The following is a 25482-nucleotide window of genomic DNA, read 5'->3' as shown; positions in this document are numbered from 1 at the left end:
ATGTTAGTTTGCACATTGTGTCTTTGCACTTTTAGTCTGCACATTGTGTTTTTGTTCACCTTTATTTCATATTAGTTTGTACATTGTGTTTTTGTTCACTTTCGCTTCATTTTAATCTGCACGTTGTGTTTTTGTTCACCTTTTCGTTATTTTAGTTTGCACATTGTGTTTTTGTTCACTTTCGCTTCATTTTAATCTGCACATTGTGTTTTTGTTCACCTTTATTTTAATTTGCACATTGCATTCTTGCTCACTTTTACTTAATTTTAGTCTGTACATTGTGTTTTTGTTCACCTTTATTTTAGTTTGCACATTGTGCTTTTGTTCACCTTTATTTTAGTTTTCACACTGTGTTTTTCTTCACTTTTGCTTTATTTTAGTATGCATTGTGTTTTTGTTCACCTTCATTTTAGTTTGCACATTGTGTTTTTATTTACCTTTATTTTAGTTTGCACGTTGGTTTGTTCATGTATGGTTTATTTTTGTCTGCACACTGTGATTTTGTTCACTTTTGCTGTATTTTAGTTTGCACATTATGTTTTTGTTCACTTTTGCTTTATTTTATTCTCCACATTGTGGATTTGTTGACTTTTGCTTAATTTTATTCTCCACATTGTGTTTTTGTTCACTTTTGCTTTATGTTAGTCTGCATATTATGTTTTGTTCACATTTGCTTTATTTGTGTCTGCACATTTTGATCTTGTTCACTTTTGCTTTATTTTAGTCTGCACATTGTGTTTTTGTTCACTTTACCTTATTTTCATTTGCACATTGTGTTTTTGTTCACTTTTGCTTTATTTTAGACTACACATTTGTGTTTTTGTTCACTTTTGCTTGATTTTAGACTACACATTTGTGTTTTTGTTCACTTTTGCTTGATTTTAGTCTGCACATTGTCATAAACTGCAGATTTCATTTTTGTTGACCTTTATGTTAGTTTGCACATTGTGTTTTTGTTCACTTTTATTTTAGTTTGTACATTGTGTTTTTGTTCACCCTTATTTTAGTCTGCACATTGTGTTTTTGTTCACCTTTATTTCATATTAGTTTGTACATTGTGTTTTTGTTCACCTTTTTTTAGTTTGCACATTGTGTTTTTGTTCACCTTTGTTTTATTTTAGTTTGTGCATTGTATTTTTGTTCACTTTTGCTTTCATTTTTGTTCATTTTTGTGTTTTTGTTCACTTTTGCTTTACATTAGACTGTATATTTGTGTTTTTGTTCACTTTTGCTTGATTTTAGGCTGCACATTGTCATAATCTGCAGATTGCGTTTTTGTTAACGTTCATTTTAGTTTGCACATTGTGTTTTTGTTCACCTTTACTTTTTTCTTTACTTTATTGTTGTCTGCACATTGTGATCTTGTTCACTTTTGCTTTATTTTAATTGGCACATTGCATTTTTGTTCATGTTTGCTTTATTTTAATATGCACATTATGTTTTTGTTCACTTTTGCTTTATTTTAGACTGCAGATTGCGTTTTTGTTCACCTTTTCTATATTTTAGTTTGCACATTGTGTTTTTTGTTCAGCTTTGTTTTGGTTTGCACTTTGTCTTTTCTTCACTTTTGCTTTATTTTAGTCTGTACATTGTGTTTTTGTTCACCTTTATTTTAGTTTACACATTGTGTGCTTGTTGACTTTTGCTTTATTTTATTCTGCACATTGTGTATTTGTTCAGTTTTGATTTATTTTAGTTTGTACTTTCTTGTTTTTTCACAATTGCTTTATTTTAGTATACACGTTGTTTTTTCACCGTTGCTTTATTTTATTATGCACATTGTGTTTTTGTTCACCTTTATTTTAGTCTGCACATTGTGTTTTTGTTCACCTTTACTTTATTTTAGTTTGCACATTGTGTTTTTGTTCACCTTTATTTTAGTTTGCACATTGTGTTTTTATTTACCTTTATTGTAGTTTGCACGTTGGTTTGTTCACGTATGGTTTATTTTTGTCTGCACATTGTGATTTTGTTCACTTTTGCTGTATTTTAGTTTGCACATTATGTTTTTGTTCACTTTTGCTTTATTTTAGGCTGTGCATTGTGAATTTGTTGACTTTTGCTTTATTTTATTCTCCACATTGTGGATTTGTTGACTTTTGCTTAATTTTATTCTCTACATTGTGTTTTTGTTCACTTTTGCTTTATGTTAGTCTGCACATTATGTTTTGTTCCCATTTGCTTTATTTGTGTCTGCACATTGTGATCTTGTTCACTTTTGCTTTATTTTAATTGGCACACTGCATTTTTGTTCACTTTTGCTTTATTTTTGTCTGCACATTGCAATTTTGTTCAATTTTGTTTTATTTAAGTTTGCACATTATGTTTTTTGTTCACTTTTGCTTTATTTTAATTGGCACACTGCATTTTTGTTCACTTTTGCTTTATTTTATTCTCCACATTGTGTTTTTGTTCACTTTTGATTTATGTTCGTCTGCACATTGTGTTTTGTTCACCTTTGCTTTATTTTTGTCTGCACATTGTTAACGTTTGCTTTGTTTTAATTGGCACATTGCATTTTTGTTCATGTTTGCTTTATTTTAATATGCACATTATGTTTTTCTTCACTTTTGCTTTATTTTAGTCTGCGCATTGTGTTTTTGTTCACCTTTACTATATTTTAGTCTGTACATTGTGTTTTTGTTCACTTTTGCTTTATTTTAGACTGTATATTTGTGTTTTTGTTCACTTTTGCTTGATTTTAGGCTGCACATTGTCATAATCTGCAGATTGCCTTTTTGTTAATGTTCATTTGAGTTTGCACATTGTGTTTTGTTCACCTTTACTTTTTTCTTTACTTTATTGTTGTCTGCACATTGTGATCTTGTTCACTTTTGCTTTATTTTAATTGGCACATTGCATTTTTGTTCATGTTTGCTTTATTTTAATATGAACATTATGTTTTTGTTCACTTTTGCTTTATTTTATTGTGTTTTTATTTACCTTTATTGTAGTTTGCACGTTGGTTTGTTCACGTATGGTTTATTTTTGTCTGCACATTGTGATTTTGTTCACTTTTGCTGTATTTTAGTTTGCACATTATGTTTTGTTCACATTTGCTTTATTTGTGTCTGCACATTGTGATCTTGTTCACTTTTGCTTTATTTTAATTGGCACACTGCATTTCACTTTTCACTTTTATTTTAGTTTGTACATTGTGTTTTTGTTCACCTTTATTTTAGTTTGCACATTGTGTTTTTGTTCACCTTTATTTCATATTAGTTTGCACATTGTGTTTTTCTTCACCCTTACTTTATTTTAGTTTGCGCATTGCATTCTTGCTCACTTTTACTTAATTTTAGTCTGCAAGAGAGAAAACTGACCCACCTTTCGTCCAAAAAGTGACAGCTGCCAATCAAAATCGACTACGTCACTAAGCCCCGCCCCTCTATGACGTCATAGCCAATCAGAATTGATGCCGTCACTATGTCCTGCCCCTAAGCCCCTCCCCTAGTCCCGCCTCCAAGCCTCACCCCTTATGACGTCACAGCCAATCATAATCGATGACGTCACTATGCCCCGCCCGTAGTCCCACCTCCGAGCCCCCGCCCCTTATGACATCACATCCAATCAGAGTCTATGACATCAGTATGTCCCGCCCCTAAGCCCCGCCCCCAGCTCCTCCCCTGGTTCCGCCCCTGGCTCCTCCCCTAGCCCCACCCCCAAGCTCCTCCCCTAACCCCGGCCAAGCACCGCCTCCAAGCCATACCTCCCCTCCCACCCAGGGTCTAATATTTTGTCATTTTATTTCATGAATTAAAGAATGATTAAAAATACCTAGATCTTTTTAATGTATTAAAGAATTAACTAATTCTGAAATAATTAAACATAAATCAGTGTCTATTATTTAATGCCCCTTTAATATTTTTAATTCTTAAATTATTACGTTTCCTTTTCTGTTTTTTAATTCGTAAATTAAAGAAGGGAAACAAATAGCCGTCTCTCGGCTGTAAGTCTTTGCAGCAAGACGGTCAAATACCCACGCATAGAGCCGCTCGCGGAAACATGACCCCACGGCTGTAAAACCTGTTGCAGACGCTAACTGTGTCTGTGTGTGTGCGTGTGCGTGTGTGTGTGTGTGTGTGCGTGTGTGTGCGTGTGTGTGTGTGTGTGTGTGTGTGGCGGGACACCCGCTGAGCGGAGATGCTGCCCCGAGGTGATGAACCCGAAGAACAATAAACAATGCTCCTTATCACTCACGCCAAAGGATGTTTCAATCAACAAAGCTCCTTATCACTCACGCCAAATGGTGTTTCTTTTAAGATATTACCGATCATCATGGTGCGCGGGACACCCGCTGATCGGAGATTCCGCCCAGAGGTGATGAAGGCGGAAAAAAACAAAGTTTCTTCTCCGTCACTCCCGGCAGGGTGGCTGGGTGTCAGGCCAGATGGTATTTTTAGAGCAAAAGGTACCAGTAAGTGTTTTTCACAAAAAACCTCGTTTGAAAAACAATTTACCCTTTTCAACAATATTATAGGAAAGAACACAGGCTGTATAAGGTTTAGAATATGTGCTTTATTACATTCATTAAAGTCACACACAGAGAAAAAAGCAATTGTTCATGTTTATTAAACACAGCATACGTGAAGGAAAACATTAAGAAAAAAGTATTTGGTCCACTTACATGAAGAAAAAAAGTATACGTTCATGTTTATTAAACACATCATACGTGAAGGAAAACATTAAGAAAAAAGTACTTGTTCCAGTTACCTGAAGAAAAAAAGCATATTTTCATGGTTATTAAACACAAATTTGGTCCACTTACATGAAGAAAAAAAGCATACGTCCATGTTTATTAAAGGGTAACCATCAGGCTGGTAAATTAGCTGATAGATGATTATTGTGTCTCCAGCTGCGTATAATAAACTCAAGTCTGCTCAAAGCCACTTTTTTAAGGCAACAAGTTCGCATATTTTTTTGTAAAGTCAACTTATTATATTTTACACATTTTGGGATTCAAACATCAAATCCTTATCTCAACACTTCACGGTAACGTTCACATGCCAACGGCTTGGATGTTAAGTCCTAAATCTAAACATTTTCTTTGCTCACTTGTATCACTGCAAGTTCCTGCTTTACCACCTCATTCTGACCAAGAAACATCTGAAGTGGGTCAAAAAAATAACTGAAACTGTTCTTGAAAGCAGCTTTCTCCTGGTTAGTTTTTAATACACCCTGAAGACATCAAGATTCTCTGATCAGATTTCTTGGGAGACTTTCCAAAAGGGAGACATCTATTGTTTTAATATGAAAATCAGCCATCAGCATTTTATGTCGTGTTCCCTGAAAATCACAGATAACTGAATGACGGAGAACTGAAGCAACAACTTTGAAGTTTCAAATAAAACAGGGTTCATCAGCATTTTTTGGTTTATTAGAATCTGAATCAGAACAGCTTTTAATGGCCAAGTATCCACAGAATACATGGAATTTGACTTTGGTTTGAGCCGCACTCTCTCTGTACACTGTAAATGCATCCAAACATACAAACGAATTAAGTTAACCAGACTCAGTTTTCAAGCTGTAGCTTCAAGAAAATTAAGTTGACCTGAATATGATGAATGAACAAAACTATTTTGAGAATTAAGCCGTCACTTGCTGGATGCTCACAGTAAATACATTACTGTAATTTATTTTTTTCAGTACAGCAAAATAAACAAGTTACTGTAATCTAGATTTAATTTTTTCAGTACAGCAAAATAAACAAGTTACTGTAATCTAGATTTTAAGTGTATTTGAGTACTGCACACTCGCAATAATTAAGGTAATCAAATCTGCTTCAAGACAACATAAATTACTTTGTAAGGGAGCAAGTTTGCATTTTTTGATTATTTTCATTTTTAGTAAAGTCATCTTATTATTTTTTACAGTGTAAGGCATGTAGAAATACCCTAAACAGCGAATAATCCGCAGTAAAAATTGTACGTGTTTTTAAAAACCGCTTGTAATTATGAAGAAACTAGTTTAGCTAACAACTGCTACAGAAAGGTGAACATTTATTAAAATGAATCTGAAATACACGAGTTGACCAACATCAGGAGGGTAAGAGTTCTAATGTTAAAACTCACTGTTACTCCGCTGTTTTATGATTTGTAAAAAGCTGCACCAGGCACTTGAAAGTTGCACATTTCCGACCAATTCTGTCAAAAACATTAACAGCCTGTGAGCCGACACACTGCTGTCAGTGTGACAAGAGGAAAGTGTGTCATGTAGAATCTGTGCATTTGTTCAGAGCGTATAATTATAAATCTCAAGTCGTTTTAACGTGGATAAAGATTTAAATGCGGTTGTTTTGCAGAAGTTCCACTGAAAACACACAGAAGCTGTAATTTTTACAATTCACACGCCGTATCTGTGATAGAAACAGTCGGTGGTCATTTATTGAGAAATCTAACTGGCGGAGGGTTTTACGCTTTAAACGCTTATTTGGTTGTGAAAAGCTCCACAAAAACTTCTACTTTTCGAGCTGATGCTGACTGTCTGCATAAATTTTTGGCTGAGTGGGGAAACGTCTGACATTATATAGCCAATATGTTTTTTTTCTTACTTTACGGACCTTTAAAAACTTTAGTCATATTACTAAATCATTGTTTTTCTTTTTTTCTTACCTCATGAAGGCGACTCTCTCTCCGGCTCCCCGTGTCGTCTAATAACCCTCTGGGCTTAATTTGTCTTCTTCTTCTCGTTAAACCAGAATAAACTTTTTATGCATCGCAATTATTCTCTCTCAAAAACATTCATTAATATCAGTCCAAAATATCCTCGAACCTCCGGGCATCTTGCAGGAGCGACGGTCACGTCTCGCCACAAACTGAAAGAAAAGATGCGACTTATTAAATATTTAGCCTACACTTTAAAAAAAACGTCATGATGTGATTTTTTTCTTCTTACCGTGTAACACGAGTCCGTCCCCGCGGCGCCCTGTTGACGGTTCGACAGACCTCCGTCGGTTATAAGACACCAGCTCCGCGTTATTAACCTGTATTTTTAATATAAATGAGATTTCAGAGGGTTTACTATCTCTGCTGCTGTGTCTGGGGGAAAAAACTTGATTAAACAGCGTTAAATAAACTCCTAACAGAATATCCACAAACTGTAACACAGACCATACTTATTAATGAAATATTTACACTTTAAAAAGTTATGAGCTGATTTTCTTACGTCATAAAGGAGAGTCTGTCCCTGGCCTGTCGTGTCGTCTAAATGATCCTCGGGGGTTAATTTGTCAGGCCGAATTCTTCTGCTCCATCAGAATAAACTTTTCTCACCGTGTGGCTCTATATCTAACAAAAAAACATCATTTAAAAAATGTTTTTACCGCCGAGGATCTTTTTTTTTTAAAAAAACAGAAGCATTTCTATCAAAAGATTACTTAAATCACTTGCCGTGAAAGACTTTCGCACTCTGAAGAAAAAGAAAACTTCATCCCGAGAGAATGAACGTCTGCTCCGGTCAGCGGCTGGAATGAAGGAATAACACTGCAGCAGGAGGCGGGACAGAAAACTGGACCAGCCTCCAAAACAAGCTCATTACCCACAGGTATCAGGTTTTATGGTGGACCCAAAAAACACACGTAATCATCGATCAGGGGATTTAACCTGACACCTCGGACCCAGGGACACAGCAGGACCTCATAAAAATATTGCTTCAAACGGGATCTGTGACGCTGGCCCGGTTTGTCAAAAGAGGTGCGACCTTTTGCGCTAAACACCCCAAATACACACACAGACACACACTTTTAAGAGCAAATATCCCCAGACCCGCGCGTGTAGTGGTCCCATACTATGAACAAAAGTGGATGGATAGCAAAGTCATGACGGATAATACAGAAATAGTGGACCTTTTAATAGTTGCACTAAAAGAATAAAACGCTACTCACAGGAGAATTAGTTTTCCCAGCTTCAGCCTGTCTTATTCCAGACATGTCAGAAACCACATGAACAAAACATCTACATATCTTTAACACCAAAGAGATTTAAATATATCCGTACATACATATGTACATACTCATATTTTTTCCCATTTCTATTTCCATGTTTCCTTTTTGTGAATATTTACAAATAAAATAAAGGTCACTGCGTGTATTAAATATATATCAGCGCCACCGGGGCGTCGTACCAAGATGTGCTGTCTTTATACACCGAAAATACTATCGCAAACCATGATCTGGTTTCTGATTTTGTGAAAAGATATCGTAATTGCCTTAAGAAAAGGGGTAATACCTCCTGTATCCAGCTACAAGGACCTTCGCACACTTTTAAATGCTGTGACAGCTTGTGTTAACCTTTGATCCTAATTTTTTTTTAATGTTTTTTCAGGTGAAAATGTAAGCCCTGTCTTGGGACAACCTCCCGATCAAACCTTTTAAAGTTTTATCGCGTTTGCACGCTTTAAAACATTGTTATTAAGTACAGAAAGAAGTGTTAATCTTTGATCCTAAATTTTTTAAATGTTTTTTTTCACCTGAAAATGGGTTGGATGTGTGAGAGCGGCCTTCCGATCATACCTTTAAAGTTTTACCGCGTTTGGATAATTTAAAACGTCATTATTAAGCGCAGAAAGAAGCGTTGACCTTTGACCTTGAATTTTTTATGCGCGTTTTTTTGTGAAAAAATGCTTCTGGTGTGTTGAGAACGCTCTCCCGATCATACCTTTAAAGTTTTACCGCGTTTGGACGTGTTTAAAAATGGTCACGGCTCGTGTTAATCTTTGATCCTAAAATTTTTTAATGTTTTTTTTGCCTGAAAACGGACCGGATGTGTTGAGAGCGGCCTCCCGATCATACCTTTAAAGTTTTATCGCGTATGCAGGCTTTTAAATATTGGCCCTCACATAAAACATGTTCAAGCTAAAATATCTAAAAATATTTCTAGTACCCTCAACAAAGCAAAAATATTTATTGAATTACAAAGCTCTACATATTTTATATCATTCACTTGTTTCGCCATATCTGAATTACTGCGTGGACGTTTGAGGCAACATTTACAAATCCTCACTTCGACCATTACCTTTATGATACCTTGTCAGTATTCACGACAGCCAATTAAGCAGTGTCTTTACTATAACCTTGATTAGCAATTTTAATGCGTATTCTTTATTCTATACAACATATAGCCTATTGAAATGATGTAAACTAAGGTGCAGCAATACAAATTCTATGGAAAAAAAGAGACTTACATGATTAATTATAACATTTATTAAAATAAGGGCTTACTTTCATCAATCAGCAACTCCGTCACTACATAAACGGAAAGTTCACCCCTTAAAAGTCAAAATTCAGCCAAAAGAGGGGCACCTATTCTCGTTTTGAGCTTCTCACAAACCTTCATGCGCTGCGTCTCCTGGAACTCACCGTGGAAGAATATGAAGAGCTATTGTGGAATACTTTCGAGCAAAACTGCTGACAAAGATGTTCAGATGGTTCTCGCGGGATGCTAAGGTGACACTCCATGTGGTCCGGCTGCTGATGGTCTATTTCAGAGAGCCCACGGATGGGCTTGTCCTTCTTGCAGACGTAAGTTTGTTCCTCTTCTTTCTTAAATTTTTATTGCATTGAATAATATTCTCACAACATGTATATATTTTCTGTACCCTATAGTCATCTTCCATAGGCTGACATCGAGAAGACCCTCACCCTGCCCATGATCTAATAACACTGCTTGGTATTTGGTGAATTTGCGCATTCGCATCAGATGAGCCGAAGTTATAGTCATCCCAGCAAAGCATGAATGTTAACCCGATTAGAGATATTTTCAAGATGCTTTCTGAAATAACTCCAATTTCATATTTCAGATGGGACAGAGCGTGTAACTGTGACGCTGTAATTTCAGTGTACTACAGTACCAAGAGGAGGCTGCCAGCACACTTGATTTCATTCAAAAGTAAGCCTCTTCTTCTCCAATTGACCTATTCACAGCAGTCATTTTGACATTAAATTGTATGGTCAACTCTCTCGTGGTGCTGTAATGACATAAATTGAAATGAAATTAACGATAGAAGGTTCACTTCTTCTATAAACAACAACCCTCTTTTGGAGTGACAAGATTAGGAATGAACATATCAGAGGGACGGCTCAGGTGGGACGGTTTGGAGACAGAGTCAGAGAGGCGAGATTGTGATGGTTTGGACGTGCAGAGGAGGGACCCATAGGGAGAAGGATGCTGAGGATGGAGCCACCAGGCAGGAGGAAACGAGGGAGGGCAGAGAGGAGGTTCATGGATGTGCTGAGGGAGGACATGCGGGTGGTTGGTGTGACAGAGGACAGGGTGAGAAGGAAACGATTGATCTGCTGTGGCGACCCCTAACGGGAACGGCTAAAAGACAAAGAAGATGCTGAAGATCCTGTCCAAATTACTAGTGATTGTTTATCAACAATCCTGTATGTCCATATGTTTGGAATGCACCAATAGCCATCTCATCAATGTATCTGGTTAAACATAGTTCTGATTTTATTACCCAGCCGTGCTCTATATTGGAGATTTTATTTATGTCCAACCTCCAATCTCAGACTACCGTTTTTTCAGGTGATACATTGGGATCAATCCTGAAAGGGTGACAAAGACCTGCCGCGGCATGACCACTTCCAAAAGGACAGGGTAGACTTGTTCAAAAAAAGTCGACCACGGTGAATCCCCAGGTAGCCACACTGCTCAAGAACCTGATGGATCTTGAGTGGAATTTCATATAGGTGACTAAGAACGCTCTACTCCCGCTCGTCTTGTCAGCAGTGTTTAAATTTTGACTTTTAAGGGGTGAACTTTCCGTTTATGTAGTGACGGAGTTGCTGATTGATGAAAGTAAGCCCTTATTTTAATAAATGTTATAATTAATCATGTAAGTCTCTTTTTTTCCATAGAATTTGTATTGCTGCACCTTAGTTTACATCATTTCAATAGGCTATATGTTGTATAGAATAAAGAATACGCATTAAAATTGCTAATCAAGGTTATAGTAAAGACACTGCTTAATTGGCTGTCATGAATACTGACAAGGTATCATAAAGGTAATGGTCGAAGTGAGGATTTGTAAATGTTGCCTCAAACGTCCACGCAGTAATTCAGATATGGCAAAACAAGTGAATGATATAAAATATGTAGAGCTTTGTAATTCAATAAATATTTTTGCTTTGTTGAGGGTACTAGAAATATTTTTAGATATTTTAGCTTGAACATGTTTTATGTGAGGGACAATATTTAAACGCGTGCATACGCGATAAAACTTTAAAGGTATGATCGGGAGGCCGCTCTCAACACATCCGGTCCGTTTTCAGGCAAAAAAAACATTAAAAAATTTTAGGATGAAAAAGATTAACACGAGCCGTGACAATTTTTAAACACGTCCAAACGCGGTAAAACTTTAAAGGTATGATCGGGAGAGTGTTCTCAACACACCAGAAGCATTTTTTCACAAAAAAACGCGCATAAAAAATTCAAGGTCAAAGGTCAACGCTTCTTTCTGCGCTTAATAACGACGTTTTAAATTATCCAAACGCGGTAAAACTTTAAAGGTATGATCGGAAGGCCGCTCTCACACATCCAACCCATTTTCAGGTGAAAAAAAACATTTAAAAAATTTAGGATCAAAGATTAACACTTCTTTCTGTACTTAATAACAATGTTTTAAAGCGTGCAAACGCGATAAAACTTTAAAAGGTATGATCGGGAGGTTGTCCCAAGACAGGGGTTACATTTTCACGTGAAAAAACATTAAAAAAAAATTAGGATCAAAGGTTAACACAAGCTGTCACAGCATTTAAAAGTGTGCGAAGGTCCTTGTAGCTGGATACAGGAGGTATTACCCCTTTTCTTAAGGCAATTACGATATCTTTTCACAAAATCAGAAACCAGATCATGGTTTGCGATAGTATTTTCGGTGTATAAAGACAGCACATCTTGGTACGACGCCCCGGTGGCGCTGATATATATTTAATACACGCAGTGACCTTTATTTTATTTGTAAATATTCACAAAAAGGAAACATGGAAATAGAAATGGGAAAAAATATGAGTATGTACATATGTATGTACGGATATATTTAAATCTCTTTGGTGTTAAAGATATGTAGATGTTTTGTTCATGTGGTTTCTGACATGTCTGGAATAAGACAGGCTGAAGCTGGGAAAACTAATTCTCCTGTGAGTAGCGTTTTATTCTTTTAGTGCAACTATTAAAAGGTCCACTATTTCTGTATTATCCGTCATGACTTTGCTATCCATCCACTTTTGTTCATAGTATGGGACCACTACACGCGCGGGTCTGGGGATATTTGCTCTTAAAAGTGTGTGTCTGTGTGTGTATTTGGGGTGTTTAGCGCAAAAGGTCGCACCTCTTTTGACAAACCGGGCCAGCGTCACAGATCCCGTTTGAAGCAATATTTTTATGAGGTCCTGCTGTGTCCCTCGGTCCGAGGTGTCAGGTTAAATCCCCTGATCGATGATTACGTGTGTTTTTTGGGTCCACCATAAAACCTGATACCTGTGGGTAATGAGCTTGTTTTGGAGGCTGGTCCAGTTTTCTGTCCCGCCTCCTGCTGCAGTGTTATTCCTTCATTCCAGCCGCTGACCGGAGCAGACGTTCATTCTCTCGGAATGAAGTTTTCTTTTTCTTCAGAGTGCGAAAGTCTTTCACGGCAAGTGATTTAAGTAATCTTTTGATAGAAATGCTTCTGTTTTTTTAAAAAAAAAAGATCCTCGGCGGTAAAAACATTTTTTAAATGATGTTTTTTTGTTAGATATAGAGCCACACGGTGAGAAAAGTTTATTCTGATGGAGCAGAAGAATTCGGCCTGACAAATTAACCCCCGAGGATTTATGCAGACAGTCAGCATCAGCTCGAAAAGTAGAAGTTTTTGTGGAGCTTTTCACAACCAAATAAGCGTTTAAAGCGTAAAACCCTCCGCCAGTTAGATTTCTCAATAAATGACCACCGACTGTTTCTATCACAGATACGGCGTGTGAATTGTAAAAATTACAGCTTCTGTGTGTTTTCAGTGGAACTTCTGCAAAACAACCGCATTTAAATCTTTATCCACGTTAAAACGACTTGAGATTTATAATTATACGCTCTGAACAAATGCACAGATTCTACATGACACACTTTCCTCTTGTCACACTGACAGCAGTGTGTCGGCTCACAGGCTGTTAATGTTTTTGACAGAATTGGTCGGAAATGTGCAACTTTCAAGTGCCTGGTGCAGCTTTTTACAAATCATAAAACAGCGGAGTAACAACAGTGAGTTTTAACATTAGAACTCTTACCCTCCTGATGTTGGTCAACTCGTGTATTTCAGATTCATTTTAATAAATGTTCACCTTTCTGTAGCAGTTGTTAGCTAAACTAGTTTGTTCATAATTACAAGTGGTTTTTAAAAACACGTTGTACAATTTTTACTGCGGATTATTCGCTGTTTAGGGTATTTCTACATGCCTTACACTGTAAAAAATAATAAGATGACTTTACTAAAAATGCAAACTTGCTCCCTTACAAAGTAATTTATGTTGTCTTGAAGCAGATTTGATTACCTTAATTATTGCGAGTGTGCAGTACTCAAATACACTTAAAATCTAGATTACAGTAACTTGTTTATTTTGCTGTACTGAAAAAATTAAATCTAGATTACAGAAACTTGTTTATTTTGCTGTACTGAAAAAATTTAATTACAGTAATGTATTTACTGTGAGCATCCAGCAAGTGACGGCTTAATTCTCAAAATAGTTTTGTTCATTCATCATATTCAGGTCAACTTAATTTTCTTGAAGCTACAGCTTGAAAACTGAGTCTGGTTAACTTAATTCGTTTGTATGTTTGCATGCATTTACAGTGTACAGAGAGAGTGCGGCTCAAACCAAAGTCAAATTCCATGTATTCTGTGGATACTTGGCCATTAAAAGCTGTTCTGATTCAGATTCTGATAAACCAAAAAATGCTGATGAACCCTGTTTTATTTGAAACTTCAAAGTTGTTGCTTCAGTTCTCCGTCATTCAGTTATCTGTGATTTTCAGGGAACACTTGACATAAAATGCTGATGGCTGATTTTCATATTAAAACAATAGATGTCTCCCTTTTGGAAAGTCTCCCAAGAAATGTGATCAGAGAATCTTGATGTCTTCAGGGTGTATTAAAAACTAACCAGGAGAAAGCTGCTTTCAAGAACAGTTTCAGTTATTTTTTGACCCACTTCAGATGTTTCTTGGTCAGAATGAGGTGGTAAAGCAGGAACTTGCAGTGATACAAGTGAGCAAAGAAAATGTTTAGATTTAGGACTTAACATCCAAGCTGCTGGCATGTGAACGTTACCGTGAAGTGTTGAGATAAGGATTTGATGTTTGAATCCCAAAATGTGTAAAATATAATAAGTTGACTTTACAAAAAAAAATATGCGAACTTGTTGCCTTAAAAAGTGGCACTGAGCAGACTTGAGTTTATTATACGCAGCTGGAGACACAATAATCATCTATCAGCTAATTTACCGCGACAGCCTGATGGTTACCCTTTAATAAACATGAACATATACTTTTTTCTTCAGGTAACTGGAACAAATACCTTTTTTTCTTAATGTTTTCCTTCACGTATGTTGTGTTTAATAAACATGAACATATACTTTTTTCTTCAGGTAACTGGAACAAATACCTTTTTTTCTTAATGTTTTCCTTCACGTATGTTGTGTTTAATAAACATGAACATATACTTTTTTCTTCATGTAACTGGAACAAATACCTTTTTTTCTTAATGTTTTCCTTCACGTATGCTGTGTTTAATAAACATGAACAATTGCTTTTTTCTCTGTGTGTGACTTTAATGAATGTAATAAAGCACATATTCTAAACCTTATACAGCCTGTGTTCTTTCCTATAATATTGTTGAAAAGGGTAAATTGTTTTTCAAACGAGGTTTTTTGTGAAAAACACTTACTGGTACCTTTTGCTCTAAAAATACCATCTGGCCTGACACCCAGCCACCCTGCCGGGAGTGACGGAGAAGAAACTTTGTTTTTTTCCGCCTTCATCACCTCGGGGCGGAATCTCCGATCAGCGGGTGTCCCGCAGCCCCTGATCGATCGGGTAATATCTTAAAAGAAACTGCATCTGGCGTGACTGAGAAGGGACTTTATTTTTCCGTCTTCAAACAAGCCCAGCGAACGACCCCGTCATCAGGAAATCGGATGTAATAAAACATTCAAGCTTCAACCATAGATTCAAGGTTCTCTACTATGTTATAAAAGACCATCCGGCGTGACACCCCCGCTCCGCAAGTCACACACACACACACACACACACACACACACACACACACACACACACACACACACACACACACACACACACACACACACACACACACACACACACAGCTAGCGTCTGCAACAGGTATTACAGCCGTGGGGTCATGTTTCCGTGAGGAGCTCTATGCGTGGGTATTTGACCGTCTTGCTGCAAAGACAGCCGTTACAGCCGAGAGACGGTTATTTTTAACCCTTCTTTAATTTAAGAATTAAAAAACAGAAAAGGAGACGCATTATTTTAAGAATTAAAAAATATTAAAGGCGTATTAAAATATTCATGTTTAATCACTAAATTGAAGAAAACCTCCCATAATTATGCATAAGATACGGTATTTTTTATTCCTTCTTTAATTGAGGCATTAAAAACCATAAAAGGATGCGCTTTAATTTAAGAATTAAAAAATATTAAAGGGGTATTAAATAATAGACACTGATTTATGTTTAATTATTTCAGAATTAGTTAATTCTTTAATACATTAAAAAGATCTAGGTCTTTTTTAATCGTTCTTTAATTCATGAGGGGAGGGGAGGTAGGGCTTGGAGGTGGCGCTTGGGGGCGGGGCTAGGGGAGGTAGGGGAGGAGCTCGGGGGTGGGGCTAGGGGAGGAGCCAGGGGAGGGACTAGGGGAGGAGCCAGGGGCGGGACTAGGGGAGGAGCCAGGGGTGGGGCTTGGAGGCAGGGCTAGGGGAGGGCTTAGGGGTGGGGCTTAGGGGTGGGGCATAGTGATGTAATCGATTCTGATTGGCTGTGATGTCATAAGGGGTGGGATTAGGGGCGGGGATTAGGGGCGGGGCTTAGTGACGTGGTCGATTCTGATTGGCTGACAGGGCCATTAATCACTTTTTGACATAAGGTCTCTCAGTATTCTCTCTGCAAATTGTGTTTTTGTTCACTTTTGCTTTATTTTAGTGTGCACATTGTGTTTTTGTTCACCTTTACTTTATTTTAGTTTGCACATTGTGTTTTTGTTCACCTTTATTTTAGTTTGCACATTGTGTTTTTCTTCACTTTTGCTTTATTTTAGTATGCACATTGTGTTTTTCTTCACATTTACTTTATTTTAGTTTGCACATTATGTTTTTGTTCCCCTTTATTTTAGTTTGCACATTGTGTTTTTCTTCACTTTTGCTTTATTTTAGTCTGCACATTGTGTTTTTGTTCACCTTTATTTTATTTTAGTCTGCACATTGTGTTTTTGTTCACCTTTACTTTATTTTAGTTTGCACATTGTGTTTTTGTTCACTTTTGCTTTATTTTAGTATGCACATTGTGTTTTTGTTCACATTTACTTTATTTTAGTTTGCACATTGTGTTTTTGTTCCCCTTTATTTTAGTTTGCACATTGTGTTTTTCTTCACTTTTGCTTTATTTTAGTATGCACATTGTGTTTTTGTTCACATTTACTTTATTTTAGTTTGCACATTGTGTTTTTGTTCCCCTTTATTTTAGTTTGCACATTGTGTTTTTCTTCACTTTTGCTTTATTTTAGTATGCACATAGTGTTTTTGTTCACCTTTAATTTATTTTAGTATGCACATTGTGTTTTTGTTCACCTTTATTTTAGTTTACACATTGTGTTTTTGTTCCCCTTTATTTTAGTTTGCACATTGTGTTTTTCTTCACTTTTGCTTTATTTTAGTATGCACATTGTGGTTTTGTTCACATTTACTTTATTTTAGTTTGCACATTGTGCTTTTTATTTACCTTTATTTAGTTTGCACATTGTCTTTTGTTCACTTTCACTTTATTTTAATCTGCACACTGTGTTTTTGTTCACCTTTACTTTTTTATTTGCTATACTTTATTGTTGTCTGCACATTATGGTCTTGTTCACTTTTGCTTTATTTTAATTGGCACATTGCATTTTTGTTCATGTTTGCTTTATTTTACACTGCACATTGTGAATTTGTTAACTTTTGCTTTATTTTATTCTCCACATTGTGTTTTTGTTCACTTTTGCTTTATTTTAATTGGCATTGCATTTTGTTTACTTTTGCTTTATTTTAGACTGCACATTGTGTTTTTGTTCACTTTTGCTTTATTTTAGTCTGCACATTGTTGTTTTGTTCACTTTTGCTTTATTTTAGTCTGCACATTGTGTTTTTGTTCACCTTTGTTTTATTTTAGTTTGCACATTGCATTCTTGCTCACTTTTACTTAATTTTAGTATGCACATTGTGATTTTGTTCACTTTTGCTGTATTTTAGTTTGCACATTATGTTTTTGTTCACTTTTGCTTTATTTTAGGCTGTACATTGTGTATTTGTTGACTTTTGCTTTATTTTATTCTCCACATTGTGTTTTTGTTCACTTTGCTTTATTTTATTCTCCACTTTGTGTTTTTGTTCACTTTTGCTTTATTTTACGCTGCACACTGTGAATTTGTTCACTTTTGCTTTATTTTATTCTCCACATTGTGTTTTTGTTCACTTTTGCTTTTCTTTTATTCTCCACATTGTGTTTTTGTTCACTTTTGCTTCATGTTAGTCTGCACATTTTGTTTTTGTTCACCGTTGCTTTATTTTTGTCTGCACATTGTGTTTTTGTTCACCTTTATTTTAGTTTGCACATTGTGTTTTTCTTCACTTTTCCTTGATTTTAGTTCGCACATTGTGTTTTTGTTCAGTTTTGCTTTAGGTTACTTTGCACACGTGTTTTTGTTTACCTTTATTTTAGTTTGCACATTGCCTTATTTTCCACTTACTTTATTTTAGGCTGCCATTGTGTTTCCGTTCACTTTTGCTTTATTTTTGTCTGCACGTTGTGTTTTTGTTACTTTTGCTTTATTTTTGTCTGCACATTGTGTTTTCTTCACTTTTACTTTATTTTAGTTTGCACATTGTGTTTTTGTTCAGCTTTGCTTTATTTTTGTTTGCACATTGTTTTTTCCACTTTTACTTTCTTTTTGACAGTACATTGTGTTTTTGCTCACTTTTGCTTCATTTTCGTCTCCACATTGTGTTTTTGTTCACCTTTATTTTAGTTTGCACATTGTGTTTTTCTTCACTTTTCCTTGATTTTAGTTCGCACATTGTGTTTTTGTTCAGTTTTGCTTTAGGTTACTTTGCACACATTGTGTTTTTGTTTACCTTTATTTTAGTTTGCACATTGCCTTATTTTCCACTTACTTTATTTTAGGCTGCCATTGTGTTTGCGTTCACTTTTGCTTTATTTTTGTCTGCACGTTGTGTTTTTGTTACTTTTGCTTTATTTTTGTCTGCACATTGTGTTTTCTTCACTTTTACTTTATTTTAGTTTGCACATTATGTTTTTGTTCAGCTTTACTTTATTTTCGTTTGCACATTGTTTTTTTCCACTTTTACTTTCTTTTTGACAGTACATTGTGTTTTTGCTCACTTTTGCTTTATTTTCATCTCCACATTGTTTTTGTTCACCTTTATTTTTGTCTGCACATTGTGTTTTGTTCACATTTGATTTGTTTTAGTGGCTAACTGGGACTCCGTTAAAAAAAAAAATTTTGACCACTGATCTCGTAATTACGATGGCCCTGAGTACGTAGTACCCTAGTTCATGGCTCAGCATTTGTTGTCATTTAGTTTGTACATTGTGTTTTTGTTCACATTTGCGTTATTGTAGTCTGCACATAGTGTTATTTTCACTTTTACTTTATTTTAGTTTGCATGTTGCATTTTTGTTCACTTTTGCTTTATTTTAGTTTGCACATTGCATTTTTGTTCACTTTTGCTTCATTTTAGTCTGCACATTGTGTTTTTGTTCACCTTTTTTTTAGTTTGCACATTGTGTCTTTGTTCACTTTTGCTTTATCTTTGTCTGCAAATTATGATTTTGTTCACTTTAGCTTTATTTTTGTCTGCACATTTTTGGTTTGTTCACCTTTGGTTTATTGATGTCTGCACATTGTGATTTTGTTCACTTTTGCTTTATTTTAGGCTGCACATTGTGGATTTGTTCACTTTTGCTTTATGTTAGTCTGCACATTGTGTTTTTGTTCACCTTTGTTTTATTTTAGTTTGCACATTGCATTCTTGCTCACTTTTACTTAATTTTAGTATGCACATTGTGTTTTTGTTCACCTTTTCGTTATTTTAGTTTGCACATTGTTGTTTTGTTCACGTATGGTTTATTTTTGTCTGCACATTGTGATTTTGTTCACTTTTGCTTTATTTTAGGCTGTACATTGTGTATTTGTTGACTTTTGCTTTATTTTATTCTCCACATTGTGTTTTTGTTCACTTTGCTTTATTTTATTCTCCACTTTGTGTTTTTGTTCACTTTTGCTTTATTTTACGCTGCACACTGTGAATTTGTTCACTTTTGCTTTATTTTATTCTCCACATTGTGTTTTTGTTCACTTTTGCTTTTCTTTTATTCTCCACATTGTGTTTTTGTTCACTTTTGCTTCATGTTAGTCTGCACATTTTGTTTTTGTTCACCGTTGCTTTATTTTTGTCTGCACATTGTGTTTTTGTTCAGCTTTATTTTAGTTTGCACATTGTGTTTTTCTTCACTTTTCCTTGATTTTCGTTTGCACATTGTGTTTTTGTTCAGTTTTGCTTTAGGTTACTTTGCACACATTGTGTTTTTGTTTACCTTTATTTTAGTTTGCACATTGCCTTATTTTCCACTTACTTTATTTTAGGCTGCCATTGTGTTTGCGTTCACTTTTGCTTTATTTTTGTCTGCACGTTGTGTTTTTGTTACTTTTGCTTTATTTTTGTCTGCACATTGTGTTTTCTTCACTTTTACTTTATTTTAGTTTGCACATTGTGTTTTTGTTCAGCTTTGCTTTATTTTTGTTTGCACATTGTTTTTTTCCACTTTTACTTTCTTTTTGACAGTACATTGTGTTTTTGCTCACTTTTGCTTCATTTTCGTCTCCACATTGTGTTTTTGTTCACCTTTATTTTAGTTTGCACATTGTGTTTTTCTTCACTTTTCCTTGATTTTAGTTCGCACATTGTGTTTTTGTTCAGTTTTGCTTTAGGTTACTTTGCACACATTGTGTTTTTGTTTACCTTTATTTTAGTTTGCACATTGCCTTATTTTCCACTTACTTTATTTTAGGCTGCCATTGTGTTTGCGTTCACTTTTGCTTTATTTTTGTCTGCACGTTGTGTTTTTGTTACTTTTGCTTTATTTTTGTCTGCACATTGTGTTTTCTTCACTTTTACTTTATTTTAGTTTGCACATTATGTTTTTGTTCAGCTTTGCTTTATTTTCGTTTGCACATTGTTTTTTTTTCCACTTTTACTTTCTTTTTGACAGTACATTGTGTTTTTGCTCACTTTTGCTTTATTTTCATCTCCACATTGTTTTTGTTCACCTTTATTTTTGTCTGCACATTGTGTTTTGTTCACATTTGATTTGTTTTAGTGGCTAACTGGGACTCCGTTAAAAAAAAAAAAATTGACCACTGATCTCGTAATTACGATGGCCCTGGGTACGTAGTACCCTAGTTCATGGCTCAGCATTTGTTGTCATTTAGTTTGTACATTGTGTTTTTGTTCACATTTGCGTTATTGTAGTCTGCACATAGTGTTATTTTCACTTTTACTTTATTTTAGTTTGCATGTTGCATTTTTGTTCACTTTTGCTTTATGTTAGTTTGCACATTGCATTTTTGTTCACTTTTGCTTCATTTTAGTCTGCACATTGTGTTTTTGTTCACCTTTTTTTTAGTTTGCACATTGTGTCTTTGTTCACTTTTGCTTTATCTTTGTCTGCAAATTATGATTTTGTTCACTTTAGCTTTATTTTTGTCTGCACATTCTTGGTTTGTTCACCTTTGGTTTATTGATGTCTGCACATTGTGATTTTGTTCACTTTTGCTTTATTTTAGGCTGCACATTGTGGATTTGTTCACTTTTGCTTTATGTTAGTCTGCACATTGTGTTTTTGTTCACCTTTTCTTTATTTTAATTGGCACATTGCATTTTGTTCACTTTTGCTTTATTTTAGACTGCACATTGTGTTTTTGTTCACTTTTGCTTTATTTTAGTCTGCACATTGTGTTTTTGTTCACCTTTATTTTATTTTAGTCTGCACATTGTGTTTTTGTTCACCTTTACTTTATTTTAGTTTGCACATTGTGTTTTTGTTCACCTTTATTTTAGTTTGCACATTGTGTTTTTCTTAACTTTTGCTTTATTTTCATCTCCACATTGTTTTTGTTCACCTTTATTTTTGTCTGCACATTGTGTTTTGTTCACATTTGATTTGTTTTAGTGGCTAACTGGGACTCCGTTAAAAAAAAAAAAAATTGACCACTGATCTCGTAATTACGATGGCCCTGGGTACGTAGTACCCTAGTTCATGGCTCAGCATTTGTTGTCATTTAGTTTGTACATTGTGTTTTTGTTCACATTTGCGTTATTGTAGTCTGCACATAGTGTTATTTTCACTTTTACTTTATTTTAGTTTGCATGTTGCATTTTTGTTCACTTTTGCTTTATGTTAGTTTGCACATTGCATTTTTGTTCACTTTTGCTTCATTTTAGTCTGCACATTGTGTTTTTGTTCACCTTTTTTTTAGTTTGCACATTGTGTCTTTGTTCACTTTTGCTTTATCTTTGTCTGCAAATTATGATTTTGTTCACTTTAGCTTTATTTTTGTCTGCACATTCTTGGTTTGTTCACCTTTGGTTTATTGATGTCTGCACATTGTGATTTTGTTCACTTTTGCTTTATTTTAGGCTGCACATTGTGGATTTGTTCACTTTTGCTTTATGTTAGTCTGCACATTGTGTTTTTGTTCACCTTTTCTTTATTTTAATTGGCACATTGCATTTTGTTCACTTTTGCTTTATTTTAGACTGCACATTGTGTTTTTGTTCACTTTTGCTTTATTTTAGTCTGCACATTGTGTTTTTGTTCACCTTTATTTTATTTTAGTCTGCACATTGTGTTTTTGTTCACCTTTACTTTATTTTAGTTTGCACATTGTGTTTTTGTTCACCTTTATTTTAGTTTGCACATTGTGTTTTTCTTAACTTTTGCTTTATTTTAGTCTGCACATTGTGTTTTTGTTCACCTTTACTTTATTTTAGTTTACACATTGTGTTTGTTCACTTTTGCTTTATTTTAGTCTGCACATTGTGTTTTTGTTCACTTTTGCTTGATTTTAGGCTGCACATTGTCATAATTTGCAGATTGCATTTTTGTTAATGTTTATTTTAGTTTGCACATTGTGTTTTTGTTCACCTTTACTTTTTTCTTTACTTTATTGTTGTCTGCACATTGTGATCTTGTTCACTTTTGCTTTATTTTAATTGGCACATTGCATTTTTGTTCATGTTTGCTTTATTTTAATATGCACATTATGTTTTTGTTCACTTTTGCTTTATTTTAGACTGCAGATTGCATTTTTGTTCACCTTTACTATATTTTAGTTTGCACATTGTGTTTTTTGTTCAGCTTTGTTTTGGTTTGCACATTGTGTTTTTCTTCACTTTTGCTTTATTTTAGTCTGCACATTGTGTTTTTGTTCACCTTTACTTTTAGTTTACACATTGTGTGTTTGTTGACTTTTGCTTTATTTTATTCTGCACATTGTGTATTTGTTCAGTTTTGATTTATTTTAGTTTGTACTTTCTTGTTTTTTCACAATTGCTTTATTTTAGTATACACATTGTGTTTTTGTTCACTTTTGCTTTTTTTTTAATTTTGCACATTGTGTTTTTTATTCACCTTTATTTTAGTTTGCACATTGTGTTTTGTTCACTTTCACTTTATTTTAATCTGGACATTGTGTTTTTGTTGACCTTTCCTTTTTTCTTTGCTATACTTTATTGTTGTCTGCACATTATGATCTTGTTCACTTTTGCTTTATTTTAATTGGCACATTTCATTTTTGTTCATGTTTGCTTTATTTTAGTATGCACATTATGTTTTTGTTCAATTTTGCTTTATCTTTGTCTGCACATTGTTGTTTTGTTCACTTTTGCTTTATTTTAGTCTGCACATTGTTTTTGTTCACTTTTGCTTTATTTTACACTGCACATTGTGAATTTGTTAACTTTTGCTTTATTTTATTCTCCCCATTGTGTTTTTGTTCACTTTTGCTTCATGTTAGTCTGCACATTGTGTTTTTGTTCACCTTTGCTTTATTTTAATTGGCACATTGCATTTTGTTCACTTTTGCTTTATTTTAGACTGCACATTGTGTTTTTGTTCACTTTTGCTTTATTTTTGTCTGCACATTGTGTTTTTGTTCACTTTTGCTTTATTTTAGACTGCACATTGCATTTTGTTCACTTTTGCTTTATTTTTGTCTGCACATTGTGTTTTTGTTCACTTTTGCTTTATTTTAGTCTGCACATTGTGTTTTTGTTCACCTTTACTATATTTTAGTTTGCACATTGTTTTGTTCACCTTTATTTTAATTTGCACATTGTGTTTTCTTCACTTTTGCTTTATTTTTGTCTGCACATTGTTGGTTTGTTCACGTATGGTTTATTTTTGTCTGCACATTGTGATTTTGTTCACATTTGCTGTATTTTAGTTTGCACATTATGTTTTTGTTCACTTTTGCTTTATTTTAGGCTGTACATTGTGGATTTGTTGACTTTTGCTTTATTTTATTCTCCACATTGTGTTTTTGTTCACTTTTGCTTTATTTTATTCTCCACATTGTGTTTTTGTTCACTTTTGCTTCATGTTAGTCTGCACATTTTGTTTTTGTTCACCATTGCTTTATTTTTGTCTGCACATTGTGTTTTCTTCACTTTTACTTTATTTTAGTTTGCACATTGTGTTTTTGTTCAGCTTTGCTTTATTTTCGTTTGCACATTGATTTTTCCACTTGTACTTTCTTTTTGTCAGTACATTGTGTTTTTGCTCACTTTTGCTTTATTTTCGTCTCCACATTGTTTTTGTTCACTTTTATTTTTGTCTGCACATTGTGTTTTGTTCACATTTGATTTGTTTTAGTGGCTAACTGGGACTCCGCTCCAGTGAATGCAATGCGTATTGCATTCACTGGGTAAAAAAAAAACAATTTTGACCACTGATCTCGTAATTACGATGGCCCTGGGTACATGGTACCCTAGTTCATGGCTCAGCACTTGTTGTCATTTAGTTTGTACATTGTGTTTTTATTCACGTTTGCATTATTGTAGTCTTTACATAGTGTTATTTTCACTTTTACTTTATTTTAGTTTGCACGTTGCATTTTTGTTCACTTTTGCATTATTTTAGTTTGCACATTGCATTTTTGTTCACTTTTGCTTCATTTTAGTCTGCACATTGTGTTTTTGTTCACCTTTTTTTTAGTTTGCACATTGTGTTTTTGTTCACTTTTTTTTTAGTTTGCACATTGTGTTTTGTTCACCTTTATTTTAATTTGCACATTGTGTTTTCTTCACTTTTGCTTTATTTTAGTCTGCACATTGTTTTTGTACACCTTTTTTTAGTTTGCACATTGTGTTTTTGTTCACCTTTGTTTTATTTTAGTTTGCACATTGCATTCTTGCTCACTTTTAGTTGATTTTAGTATGCACATTGTGTTTTTGTTCACCTTTTCGTTATTTTAGTTTGCACATTTTGTTTTTTTCTCTGTCACTTCATTTTAATCTGTACATTGTGTTTTTGTTCACCTTTACTTTGTTTGGTTACATATTGTGTGTTTGTTGACTGTTGCTTTGTTTTAATCTCTACATTGTGTTTTTGTTCACCTTTGCTTTATTTTTGTCTGCACATTGTGATTTTGTTCACTTTTGCTTTATTTTTGTCTGCACATTGTTGGTTTGTTCACGTATGGTTTATTTTTGTCTGCACATTGTGATTTTGTTCACGTTTGCTGTATTTTAGTTTGCACATTATGTTTTTGTTCACTTTTGCTTTATTTTAGGCTGTACATTGTGGATTTGTTGACTTTTGCTTTATTTTATTCTTCACATTGTGTTTTTGTTCACTTTTGCTTTATTTTATTCTCCACATTGTGTTTTTGTTCACTTTTGCTTCATGTTAGTCTGCACATTTTGTTTTTGTTCACCATTGCTTTATTTTTGTCTGCACATTGTGTTTTCTTCACTTTTACTTTATTTTAGTTTGCACATTGTGTTTTTGTTCAGCTTTGCTTTATTTTCGTTTGCACATTGATTTTTCCACTTGTACTTTCTTTTTGACAGTACATTGTGTTTTTGCTCACTTTTGCTTTATTTTCGTCTCCACATTGTTTTTGTTCACTTTTATTTTTGTCTGCACATTGTGTTTTGTTC

The 25482-nt window shown here is 34.6% G+C and overlaps 1 long non-coding RNA gene across 1 annotated transcript; it reads right to left on the bottom strand.

Moving 5' to 3' along the window:
* Positions 1-266: 266 nt before the first annotated feature.
* Positions 267-22970, bottom strand: LOC117506226. Its single transcript, XR_004559409.1, has 4 exons — positions 22952-22970; positions 22302-22332; positions 1566-1605; positions 267-329 (listed from the first exon to the last, which is right to left on the bottom strand). It is a non-coding gene; the product is annotated as an uncharacterized LOC117506226 (long non-coding RNA).
* Positions 22971-25482: the final 2512 nt, after the last annotated feature.

This window comes from Thalassophryne amazonica, unplaced genomic scaffold, assembly GCF_902500255.1.
Source record: "Thalassophryne amazonica unplaced genomic scaffold, fThaAma1.1, whole genome shotgun sequence".
Classification (NCBI taxonomy): Eukaryota; Metazoa; Chordata; class Actinopteri; order Batrachoidiformes; family Batrachoididae; genus Thalassophryne; species Thalassophryne amazonica.
Note: the sequence above shows the minus strand (reverse complement) of the source record. Positions and strands in the feature narration are given on the sequence as shown.